The 13,926-nt window shown below is 43.4% G+C and overlaps 1 protein-coding gene across 7 annotated transcripts in view; it reads right to left on the reverse strand.

Moving 5' to 3' along the window:
• Positions 1-13,926, reverse strand: part of dab2ipb (DAB2 interacting protein b) — a 123,176-nt gene that overhangs the window by 81,696 nt on the left and 27,554 nt on the right. Inside the window, exon 1 of one of the 7 annotated variants that reach the window (XM_031860081.1) lies at positions 13,563-13,860. The exons of the other annotated variants lie outside the window; for them this stretch is intronic. The gene's annotated coding sequence lies outside the window, so the exon portion shown is untranslated. Of the gene's footprint in view, positions 1-13,562; positions 13,861-13,926 lie in introns of those variants that run through there. 7 annotated transcript variants of the gene reach the window in all.

Consider the following 13,926-nt stretch of genomic DNA (forward strand, 5'->3'; position numbering starts at 1 on the left):
ATAATAGAAACGCCTGTCGGTATATCATAATACAGTTCAATAACACCACAAACTGCAGTCTCCTAAATGACCATACCGTTAATATCAACACAACTCTCCAAAACAGTTTCAACAACAACTGAGCATTATAACCTTCATGGAGGGATTCATAGCGGGACTGTTACGCTTGGTGTACCTAATAAACTGGCAACTGTGTGTACGTATAGATGTACTGCAGATAGGGCTGCAGCTAACAATTGCTTCATTAGTGATTCATCTGAAGGTTATTTGATGAATTGTTCTTTCGTCTAAACATCTCAGCAAACAACTATGACAATCCCCTAAAGTCCAGGGCGATGTCATGAAAGTGCTCGTTTTGTCTCATCACCTGTCCAAAATCCACAGATAGTCAACGTTCTATCAAATGAAAAGCTGCTCAATGACTACTGTGTCCTATAGATATAGGCTGTGCAAACTATACATAATAGACTTAACACAAGAACAGACTTTGTGTGTGTATATATATTATCTATCTATCTATCTCTATATACAAATATACACCTATGTATGAACTCAGGATGATCCAAACAGCACATCAAAACTGTATTGCTACTGTCCCCTTGTGGAGAACTTGGTAATGTACAACTGATGGTCGGATGCTGTTATGACACTGCAAAACGTCCTGTTGCTAGATGGCTTTAACACATGAAATACACTGCAGGAAAAGCTGTGGATCATCACACGACACAGCCAGTATTTACTGCAACATGCTTCAACGAAAAATGTAAGTCCCTTATGAAATGAGAAAGACTTCAACTGCACTGCACTGCACTGGACTCAAACTCAGTTTTCTGGTTGCCGTTGGCTTTGATTACACAGCAACGCAGAAAACAGACAGACACATGGTTTCATAGCGGATGCATCCTCGTGGTCCACTTTGATGCATTACGCTGGCTAACTGCCCACTCCGACCCGACGTCTTAATAGTACTGTCCAATCAACTCTGAATTAATCCACAGAAATCTGGCAGAGAGAGGACCAACAGATGGGACAGAGAAAAACAGGGGGGCTCGTCTGTTTTCCACCAAGTGTTTTCTTCACAAAGAAAGTGGAGCGTCTGAGTGGATTAAAGGGATGTCAGAAGGGAGATCAAAGCCCGTCTAAAATCTCTGGTTCTCTGAGGCGACCTTTAACGAACACACAGTTAAAGGGAATTCAAAACATCTCTGAATGCTTTAGCCTTCTTTTCAGGGAAGGCCACGACTCCCATGTATCTAGTGAGCCAGTCATTAAAGAATTTCTCTCTGAACTCGAAAGTTTGACCGTAATAACTTAATACTCCACGGTGCCATGGTGACAGACTGGTGCCATCTATCCATGCTGTCTTTTCTTCCTCTTCTCATTCAGGCTTCCCACTCCCTCGTGGCCCCCAGAGTAAAGGCCAACACTGCAGAATGTACGATCCCAAGCAGGACTCATTAAACAAGACAAGAGAACAGAGGAGTCTGTGTGACACTGTTGGCCGGAGACAAACAGACATGCAATATGGAGCGGGCTGAACTTTTTTTTTTTGCTTTTTTAGCAATGATTAAAGAAATAAAGAGCATGAATAAATAGTGAGAGAGGGAGATGAGAGAGGTGTCGCTAATGAAGCGACCCCTTGAGATGAGCACAGACAGAACAAACGTGCCACAGCGGCGTGCACACACAGTCGTTCATGCACCATCGTGCTCAGTCACATGCAACTTCGTATACAGATTCTGTATATCGTAAAAGAGGCGAAAACGTAAAAATATGAATGTCCCTGTCTAGAGCCGGTGTTTGGTTTGTCTGTTCTGGGCTACTGTAGACCCGCTCCCTACGCAGATATAAACGGCTCATTCTGAAAGGTAGTGAAAAAATACCAACAATTCTTATTTTCAGATGATAACTTACAAAGAAGACATACTTATTAATATTATATTCCTTTTCTGCCACTAGAACCCCCGAAATGCTTCACACTGGCTCTTTAACACACAATAAAGAACATAAAAAAGAAAAAGAAATAGCCTGAGCGTGACCGTTTTGTAATATTGAAAAGGACTCTACTTCATAATGTGCTACCAACCTGCTAAACACCTCTAAGTTGAGTACCGACGGTTTCCTACTGTGCTTATTGGCAGTCTGGCTGTGCAGATTTAAGCTTAGCCAGTGGCTGTGTAGCTCTGGTCTTATCTCCCTCCTCCACTGGTGGGCTTCAGATCTCACAGACCCCCATAGACCCAAACCACAATAGTGCTGCTCACACCAGAGGGAGAATCATAAGAGCACGAGGTCGACCAATAGCAGCTCGTATCACACAGCAACCAACAATACAAACAACACCAAACCTGAAATTATCGACCAATGCTCATAGCTAGAGTGTGTAAAAGCATTTCATTGAATTCCGTCACTGCAATAAGCAAGAAATGGCTACTTTACGACTCAAAGTGCTCCGATTTAATCATAATTAATTTGCAAAATAAATTGTACAGAGAAAGTGTACATGGAAATAGAGATGAATCTATCTAAAAACTTTAACTACTACTTGGAAATTGTGGAAAATGCCGATCACAATTCATCCGAGCCGTGGGTCATATCTTCAAATCTCCTCCCGTCTGATCATCAGCGATCAGCCCGCTTGAAAAGCTGGAGCCAAACAATGTTTGGTATTCATTGCGCTTGATTAATGACTTGATTATCACAACAGCTGGCGATTAATTACCTGTTGATCATCTTATTGACTTGTGCCTCCAGCAGTAATCTGACCTCAACACTTTTACCCGGCCTCTCTCTCTCTCTCTCTCTCTCACACACACACACTGAGCGACACATGTGCACACACAGTAAGGCCATGTGCAGCGCTCGCCAGAGAGACAATGGAAGGATTACAGCGAGAATAGCCCACATTCTGTTGTTGACATTTAAGCGAATGCTTACACGGGGAAATCAATCCCCTGTAGATCAAACAAATAAGCGCCCGGCCTGCAAACTCACTGGGATCAGCAAAACAACACACACACACACACACACACACACACACACACACACACACACACACACAAGGGAAAGGACTATTGACTGCATGGTTAGACACACCAACTCACATCTGGATACTTATCTCTACATAAGAAGAACAAATTGAGGCGTCATCGATCCCACTTGTGGGGCACGAGCAGGTTCATACGCGCACGTGCGAGAACAAACGCACGCATGCGGTGAATGCTCTCCACGGGTTTGCGCTGTCCATCTCCTTTCAGTAATCCTGTTTGTTACTTAATCTACGTGGAAACTCCCCTTTTACACCTCCCTCACACAACTATGGGAGAGGGATGGAAGAACAGAAGCGTAAACAGTTTTGCTGCTACATGTCTGAGGCTACCAAACAAAACGCTCTCATCTTGAACAGCACCGCTACCTCAATGAACACGATGTACTAAAAACTGCCGCAGTGAGCTTCAAATCTCTTAGTGTCCCATATGAGGGCAAAACACCGTCAATATTCGGGGGCAGAAATAAGATCCACGCGTGCGTGCGTGTGCGTGTGTGTGTGTAGAGGTCCAGCGTACATACGATGATTTTATATAATATTATGATCGCTGTAGATTAAACTAACCAACAGTATAATAAAGGAGTTAAAAACATGCAACATGTAGCAAATATAGATCCTGAAACATCAGATGTCATAGCACAACACTGACAGGGAACCTTTTACTGCACGGGTATTTTTACTTTCGCTATTTTAAGTACATTTTGCTGATAATAATATACTTTGACTCAGGGTTTTGAATGCAGTACTTTTACTCGTAGTGGATTATTTCAACAGTATGGTATTAGCACTTTTACTGCAGTAAAGGATATGAATACTTGTTCTCACTAATTACTTGTCTGCGATTTAAGTTTGGGAACTCACGACTATCAAACACACATTGTATGAAATAGAATGATGGACTGAATTTAAATCTGTGAAACTTGACTGAGTTGCACACGCTACACACACGTGGATCTCACGTGTGCTCGTGGATCCCACGTGCGCTTTGCCCTCATAGTCCCACTTTGATTAATATTCACTTTTGGTTGCTTTTTGGACGGGCGATCCTGCTGCACGGCATTTCGCTGGGAGCAACGAGTTTATACAAAGGTGCTGAAATATTGCGCCATTAACTAATCCAAATTCTTATCTGTAATAGTCTTTGCTCCAACACCACAGGCTATGAAGATGCAGGAAAAAAAAAGAAATGAGAGGACAGACAGAGCCAGGAAGCCGGTTTTATAGGTAACGAACCGTGTCATTACAGAAGTGGGACTGTAGTGCTTAAATTATACTCCTCTTTAGTTCATTCCTAAGCTTTTTATTGCTGCTCTTTATAACACCCCCCTCTCTCTTTGTACGAGTGAGGAAGAAACCCCATTTCTCACTTTCTTTTCTTTGCTCACTCGGGTTCCCATTTTCACTTGTGTGCTACGCAAACAATTGCGCCGCAACAAAGCAAATGTGGGACAAAACAAACCTGTGTCAATATGTAGACGTGGCATTTAATGGAGCGGGTAACTTAAATATACAGACCTCATAATATCTGATCCTGTTTCCCGTTGTATTCTGTAACGCTGGAATTTATGGAATTCAGTCACAGCCCACATAAGGGTCACTACTTCTCATTTAGACACAGAGACTCCATTGTCATATGAACAATAGCCATAACTTGTTAAACGGCCATGTGAAATGTAAGTGGCCCACAGAGTGAGACTACGGAGGGGTGACTGGGGATTTGGCAGCGATACAGGCAATACTGAAGCTGGCAAGTAATGGTACTGTAAAAACTTCTCCATCCATCAACCACTGACCTCTGATCTGTGCAAATGTGCCGACTGTTAATCAAGCTCTCACCTGCGTGTACATAGTTTGGCACACGAGCACCCGCTTTTATCTTTCTAATTGTAGTCAATGTGCTGCAGGATTTAATATGCATGAATGCACAAATGAACAAACACGCAGAGCCTGGATCTCATGGAGCTGGTCCTCTCGAAACAAATGCAAACATACACTCGTGTCATGCGATACAATACAATGAACATGGGGATGTGAGGCTGGGTGGTGGTTGGGTGCGGGTGGGGGCAGGGCGGTTTCCATGGACCACACTGTCGACAGTAGAAAAGTAGTTCCAAAAACTGCCGACTGTGATCTATGGATGTGGATTGTCCAGAGTAACAATGGCACCATTTCTGGAAAGAGATGTTGGTGTTGAATTTTCTAACGTTCCACTCATCTCCATTGTATTGATTTTTTAATTGTTTAATGTATTATTTGGCCATTTGGGTGAAGAGACCATTTGAATGAATTTTGAGGGTGGAAAAGTTCACCTCCGTGAATCGCTGTGTACTCTAAGACAACGACGCAACACTAGAAATATAAACACCTTCACCCAAAACACATTTTCAGTGGAGAGCATTTTTCTTTTTCTGTTGAAATGATGTTTCATGAAACACTGAAATGTTCAGATGTTAATGTTTTTTGCTGACAGCTTCTACGTAATTATGCGACGGCCGATGTTACTGACGTTGGTCTGTCCTGTCACTTGAAATAGTGCTGCTGCAAGGAATTGTGGGCCAGCATCATCTCCTTTCCGTACCTAAAAGATGATCCAGGAGATGAGAAAGGAAGCATTGAAGCACCTTTCCACTTAGATACTGCCGGGTCATTTTTAAGTTATGGACCGCAGCCCTCGTTACTGTTCCAACAGATGGTAAACTCACTCCAATTTCATATACTCATTTATGTACATTCCTTCCCTTTGATTGTTAAACTATATGCATCCCAACACTTCTTGCAGTTCCTTCACAATAAAAGCCCACGAAGAATAGTTTTACACCATTAAAGACTTGACAATATATTATATATATATATATTTCAGTTTGGAAAAACCCTTGAAGCTTAAACAGCTGATCGAGGTGAGATACACCTTTTTTAATTTCCTGTTTTGGCAACAAGCCTTCTGATTTCAGTTGCTTTCAGCATAGCACACAATAGAATAAGTCAGCCAATGGCAATCTGCTAACAAGTCGACACACAGACCAACTGAACCATGAAGCAAAGACAAACTAAACACGCAACATCAACGTGGCGTGTAAGTGTCGTCATCCCTCTGATCTATCTGCCGTGGGAATCCACATCCGAGCTATAAACGGCAATCTTGCCGTCTTTCTCTCCAACACACGCGCACAGACACATTGCGGGCGTGTTTGTGTGCATGTCCGTGTCCTTCCGCAGACGAAATGGACGTCGTCAGTGAGGCCGGAGGGAGGAAACGGGGCAGATTTGGAGTTCTGTATTTGAACGCCTTCAGTCACTTCACTCAGGGAGTGTCTTTTTCCTCAGAAGTGGTACAGCCCCAGTGACAAAAGATGCAACTTCTGTCTGCGAGTGCGCATGCGGGCATACATGCAGTGTTTGTATGTGCACAGCTATTCAGAGAGATCGATTACAGGACACAGGAGGAGTACAACTGTATCAGGGACAGTGCAAAATCTGGTTATAATGACTACAGATCTCCTTTTAAACCATATTCAATACCTGCATACTAACAAATAGTTGTGTGTAGTTTTGTTGAGTGAGTGTGTGTGTGTGTATGTGAAGGATCGAAGTGGAGAGTTATGCGACAGGAAGTGAGGTACGTTGGGAGGGAGAGGGGAACCTTTGGGAGTGGAGATCATTTCCCCCGCTTTCCTGTTTTCTGTTTTGTCTCAGCATCACCAGCACCAGCATGATTTATCTCACTACCACGGTGTGTGTGTGTGTGTGTGTGTGTGTGTGTGTGTGTGTGTGTGTGTGTTAAACTGAGAGAGAACACTGTAGAATCAACTGAGTAAGGGAACTGATAAATGGAGAATAAGGACAATAATCCATCATGGAAGGAGTCAGAAAATGGAGAAACATGTCGATCCGTGTTTCCCACAGCTCAAGATGACGTCCTCCTCAAATGTCTTGTTTTGTCCACAACTCAAAGATATTCAGTTTACTGTCACAGTGGGGTAAATAAACCACAACATGTTCACATTAGGAAGCTGGAATCAGACAATTTTGCCTGAAATTTTGCATGAAAATGATCAAAATAATTATAAGGGTTAATCACACAATTACAAAGTGTCATGAAGGTGTCATGAATGCTATTGCTATCAGGACGACCTCCCTCATGGGAAAGTATGTGTTGTCATTGACTCTATGGGGAAATAAACTTATTAAAATCTGTCCGTAATCTTTTCCGTCCACATATTAGCCAGCCTCTCTCAGGACGCAGCGTGAGCCTTCTCTGCTGATCTGACTCTGTGGAACGTCTACTGATCCCCTTTGCTGGTTACCATAGAAACCACGAAAGCCTTGCGATACGGTGCCGATGAGAAATGTGAGTTTACTTGATTAGAAAGGTCAGGATGTCACGAGGGAGTCTGTAGGACAACTATACATCGGAGTGCAGAACTTTTTGTTGTTGTTGTATTTAATAATTCACTGCCTCGCTGCTCTGTGGAAACACCGCAGGCCTCGGATCCTTTCTGGTGAACCCTCACTGCCCCACCAGCCGCGGGAGAGTATTTATACACGTGATAGTTGTTTCATGGCGTCTCTGAAAGCTGAGCGACATGAGACAAGTTAGCGAGTTCAAGTTTTTCATCTTTTTTCATCGGTGCCTCATAAATTATAGAGCGGTTGAAAATGCACTTAGGCAGCAATAGAACTACAGCCTTGTAGTTAAAAAAGAAACTTGGTGACCATGTCGATTGTATTGTCCACGCTGGGTTTTCCAGGAGGTCAACACCTTGACTAACCGCTTTGAAAACCTGCATATTCTCAGAGCGTACAGTGGAAGAACTACTGCATGCAGACAGTGTGCGCTCTTTTCTGCTGTCCAGTTCCATTGTGTTTTGACAGCCGGGGGGGGGGGGGGGTGGTTCAGTGACTCCATAGATTTTATTGATTAGCAGTCAATCTGGATCTCTGTGATGAAAGTCTGTTTATACATCAATGTCAAGGCAGATTTGAATAGAGTGAGGAGAAAAATATAAAAGAGCGACAAGTAGAGATTCCTCACTTGCATAGTTTGTGGCACATTTCACACATTTTGCAGAAAATTGCAAGTCTACCATGAGAGTACTTTTTTCAAGTTTGGTCTTTGTGTCATTCGGTAATGACTACATTAAATACTGAGCTTTAGAGATAAGACAACATCTCTAAAAAAAGAAGTCAGACAAAAGCAAGAAACACCAGCAGTCACACTATATGGCCCCTCCCCCACTGGGCAAAAAAAACAAACACTTACATCCGCTAACGTCTGGCTTTTGTCTTTAGTGGGAGAAACTACAATCTGCATTCATTCCTGGGACTAATGACTCAGCGCTACGGTTATGCATGAGCCACAGGTCCGATCAGCAGTGATGGAAACACGACAACCGGGTGGACACCAGCGCGGCGCCATTGACGTGTGCGTTTGAAGATAATATATATTTAATAAAATCAACAGGAATTTGGACAATTATTCTAACTTATTATCATAAGAAACTAAATGAAACCCATCTTGTTATTCCAGTGTTCCAACAATAGGCAACTCTACACTACAGTGTTGTTCTACACCATGCGGTGCGTGATGTCATACAAACGCAAAAACAACAGGAAGAGGTGTGATGGCAAACATACACACAAAAACACTCGCATACTATCACCTCTTTAAACAAACTTTAAAAGCATTTGCGGTATTCTAAACTCTTAAACTAGAGACACTGAACAACTGCTGGAGATCCACAGACAAGAGACCCGAACTATTTGCTCTGCTATCTCTTGACTCATTGAAAAGTCGACGGGCGGTCCGGCTCCTGGGTGAATCAACACAACAATGCTTGGTCAGACCAAGATGGCCCACTCACCTTTACATCTACACAACACAAACAACTTCACATATGCAAAGAAATGCACACAATCACACAGATCATCAACTCCGTGTGAGACATTTACTTCCCAGAACTGTCTCCCCAGAATAACACTGGAATAGCAAATAGGTAGCGATGTAAAATCGCACACAATGTAAAAGTGAACATGACTTACTGCCTTAACAAATCATTTACAAGCCGTATTATTCAAATATTACCACAATGCTATACCATTATTAGTGACACAAATTCTTTGCACAAAGCACAAAGAAGCTGGGAACACAGCATGTCAAACTAAGATTCTTTGATGCTTACCTGATCATTCAATTTCAACGACAAATGGATATTTACTGACTTTCCTAGTGAGTCTTCCACTCCACCATGAACTCATTGAGAACGTGGAAGCATCTATTGGAACTACATCTCTATGCAGCATGGTGGCATACAGCGTACATGCTGACACTGTGCGATGTGCCTATTCATATTCTAAGCCGCCGTGAACACAACCAGACACGCAGTGAGCACATACATCCGTCTGCCTGGCAGCTTCAGTGGAGGGCGTGGATGTCGAAGAGCTCAGTCAGGGGGTTAGAGCCACATCTGCTGAAAGGGGGCCACATAATTCAATTATTAACGACTGCATATGGACTCCAGCTGGATTAATAACGGCAGTCAGTGAATATATCAACATATTATGATGTCATCTTATCAATATGTAAAGTGCTCCTAAGCCTACGCCTTAAAGCTGGTTTCCTCCACTCCTGTACACACCTACAGTACATACAAATGTACAATCACACCGCATGCAGAGAGCTGATATGTGAGCTGTTGTAATGTGTGTTTACAACATACAGGTCATGAGACACACTTGTTTGGCGCAAGGACGGCACAAAAAGTCCAAAATTGATAGGTTCCTCTGCAAGCGCAAATGTGCACAGCAGATTTCCCACAAAGCAGGGCACATAGAGGGGATAGTTAGAATGTTTTCAAGTGGGGTCGTATGAGGTGATCATCCACAGTCAGTGTATCACCTACAGTAGATGACGATCGGCAGAACATGTACTGTTGTGGACCGGGGCAGCGAAAAAGGCCCACCTAAAATCAATATCAGTTCAGGTATGCGCTATATTTGGAACATTTTCACCCCTTTACCTTGCCTTGAGACAGCTCCACAGTCTATGTTTGAGAGGGGGGAACTGAAGGCGTGTTCTATGCTCTCGACAAAGCCACCAGACCAGTGGCAGAACTTCAGAACGGTGAATCCGAACCGACCAAAGTCACGCAATAACAACGAACCGATTGAGGCAGCGGTACGTAGACCAGCAACTCCCATGTTCTGCAAGGTAAAAACACTTGGAGTCTTGTGGCTTTGGCATGAGCATACGTGGATAAAACGGCATCAGTTCCCCATCGGAAAAGGCTGTCTCATGGCAAGAAACGACGGTGAAAATATTATAAATATAGTGTTCAATTTCTTGCGATTACTGCTGTCTGCTTCTCCAAGCTGGGGGCGAGCCAGCCGTATTCTACTGTAGGTTATAGAAGGATTATAGATAAGTACCTCATACAACCCCACTCCAGAACATCTGAGCCATCCCTTTGAGATATTTCTATAACAAGCAAATGGATATCATTTATAATTCAGTTTGTATCCACAGAAAGCCTGGGATTTTGTGTCCCTAAATTCAGATTGTAAGCACTTAATTGCTATGACAAAGAGACGATGAATACTTTCCCACAGCCCTCATTAGGTGACTGCGGGAGGGAAAACAATGAAATGTTAATTGATTCTGATATTAATAAGCAATAAGTGCCAGCGCACACTCGGAGGCTCCAGCTGCAGCCACCTGCCCAAACATGCAATCTGAAAGAAGCAGTTCATTTACCACACATCTGATCACACACACACACACAAGGCGTGCGTGTCTGTGGATGCGCAGAAGGTACCCAGCCAACACATGTACAGAATTGTACGGTACGCCAACAAAACACCCTTCTACTCAACAAAAAACCCAGAATCCACATATACAGTGAAATCGCTCCTCGTTTATTGCTGTCAAACATACGTCAAGACCCACTCTGGTGTCTGTGATTCATGGCGCTGACTAATTACACAGCTGCTTCTTCAGAGAGCTGGGGTGGGGGGGGGGGAGCTGGAAAGAGAGGGCAGGTCCTGTGCTTGTAAAAGCCTGTAAGCCACAGTAATGTTTGTGAGGTGGAGACGCTATGGACAGCATGGGAACTAAATTACTTTTATATTAAAATACAGTGAACTCTGTCAACAGCACCCCCCCCCCTCCCCACATGCACACGTCCCATGTGCTTTTCTCTTGACCACTTTTGCAATGTGTAGGCCTACACACGTTATACACACTGTATATAAAGTATTAGTAAAGGGAAAACTTCTAATGAAATCACAGTCTCTGATACCACTTTCCCCCATCTTTGATTTCACAATAGTTAAAAAATACCGAAACAAGTACAATCAAGACAAGAGATGTTAATCTTGAATCTTTACCGATAGTGGTTAATAAGACCACTGTTTCCACAGCAGCAAACACATCACAGTCTGCATTCAGCACTACATGCAGGGAAATGACCGGCAACTTTTAAACATAAATGTTAAAAAATAAATGTAACAAATAGTTACTGATGACAAAGGCCTTGTTGATGTATCTATCTTATGAAATAGAGTAAGCACACCCGACTGGAATACACACCGGAGACTAACAAGGGCAGAGCGGCAGAGATAGCAGAGATATGGGAGATATACCGGGATGCTATTATCTCTTTAGCCAGTGTGGCAGCAGTTTATCACAGCAGTCAATCACCAAGTAATCGCTATCTGCAAAGAACGCCTTCCACTTTCACCGCCTGAGAACACTTGGTCAGCGTGCGCTGCCCGGGCTGCCGGAAATAAAGACGTTACAAAGAGTGACAAGCTATATATTAGGTTGTGTTTTATTTATCACCCTTTATACAAACTGAAATGATCATCCATTACACTGACCACTGTAGTCTGGAATACAATATAGTGATTCTATAGGTGTTTAATTAAAAGTAAATCTGAAGTCAACACAAGGGGATGATTTGTTGATAAAATTCATTCATCAAGGAGAACATTCACTGGTTTCAGCTTCTCTAATGTCAACATTTCCTGCTTTTCTCTGTTTTATATCATTGTAAACTCTTCTGGAGTGTTGACAAAAGCAATTTCAGATTTCACCTTGAGTTGTGAGAAAGTGTGACTAACCTTAAGGTTAAAGTATAAGTTTAAAAAAAACAAAGATAAAAACCTGATTAATTTAATGAAAAAAAAACCTGTGCCAATAAATCAACAACCAAATTATCCAGCTGTTCAACGAGCTGTAATCTGCAATTACAAGCGGGGTGTTTCAGTCCAGATCCCTGCTGACCTCCAACCTCTCATGTCTTTTCTTAAGATCCACACTGATCCCCGTCTGATGCTCTGGCTCACTCATCTTCCTCTCCAGTGACTCTGCCACCTTAGGAATGCCATTCCAGTCGCTCCATAATTCCCGCTCAGTCCTCCCAGTAATCCCTCTTCTCCTGCTGCTCCGAGCCTACTTCCTTCCCCACAGCTGCTGGCTGGCCCGGCATTCTCTAATAATAGGACAACAATGCCCAACCCCACGGCCGGACACTCCACACTACTGCTGAGAAAAATCTAAAAACTCTTTGCGTGGAATCTGAAATATTTGAAGTGTCTCCCCACACAAACTTTACATAACCGTACATAAAGTAATTCACACATTAAAAAAGGTCAGAAAATGTTAAATCAACATGAACGTCACTGCAATTATTGACGTCAGACTTCCAAAAGAGCAACCTTCAGACAGACTTGTTGACGTTTAGTACCTCTGTGTGCGGGTAATCGACTGCAGCATGTAAACGCATGTTGGTGGAGGAGTGATGATGAGGCTGCGCGCTGAAGTGAGCTAGTATCTGTGGCGGAGTGAAGAGAAAACACTGTAATCGTGCAGGAGCTGATAAATGAGGGCTACACACTGCTAAAGTACTTAAACACTGCCTTGAGCCTTTGCATGTTGGAATGGGACTATACCTAGAGCACACACACACACACACACACACACACAGACACTGAATAGGTTCTGAATAATGTCACATTTATGTTGCATGGTTCGCTCAGTAAAACAGCCCAAAACTGCACACACACACACACACACACACAAACACCAAAGAAGGGGAGGCATTACTCAGAAAGGAGTCTGGAGACACAGAGAGCTGGACCCAGTTCTCATTCCTCATCTTCTGCTGGTCCCACTTGTAGAAGCAGAGCTCAGAATCACATGTTGCAGCTCTTTTGTGTCTCTGAGCCAGACATTTCTTTCCACAACCCACGTTTTGTTCCTCAGAGTAAAAGTCTGCTTCTTTCTACCCTTGCTTTGCTTCTTTTCCCCCCGAGAGATCAGCGGGATAACGTTGCTTCCCTGGCACGTGAAAAGCTTCCCCTCCACACCTCCTCCGCCATTCCACCAAGAGAGCACTCCAGCAGAAATTCTGTAGCCCAGACCCCCTTCTTTTTTTTTAACCTCTCACAGAATTATTCAACGGCGAAAAGGAGAGAGAAAACAAAATAATAAAAAGAGTGGAAAGCTAGTGCTCACCTCAGACAAGGTCCCACTGCCGCAGGGAAAGCAGAAGGAACGCCATCCTCGATCCGCGCAGAAAACCAAGAGCAACAAGTAGCAACTCCAGAGATTCCTCCTCCCCTCACTCGCACTCCTGCTTCCTTCTGCTTTGCAGTCATTCAGGCTGCAGTAGCTGCAGTGCACTGTGAGTAAGTGTGTGTGTGTGTGTGTGTGTGTGTGTGTGTGTGTGTGAGTGTGTGTGTGAGTGTGTGCGCGTGAGATCCTGTGGACTCCTGCAGGGGTATTGACTCTTAGCAGGGTTCAGGTCCTCCCCCTTCTCAGGATCACATAGTGAGAGAGAGAGAGAGAGAGAGAGAGAGAGAGAGAGAGAGAGAGAGAG

This window comes from Anarrhichthys ocellatus, unplaced genomic scaffold, assembly GCF_004355925.1.
Source record: "Anarrhichthys ocellatus isolate YVR2014 unplaced genomic scaffold, GSC_Weel_1.0 scaffold23, whole genome shotgun sequence".
In the NCBI taxonomy this organism is placed as follows: domain Eukaryota; kingdom Metazoa; phylum Chordata; class Actinopteri; order Perciformes; family Anarhichadidae; genus Anarrhichthys; species Anarrhichthys ocellatus.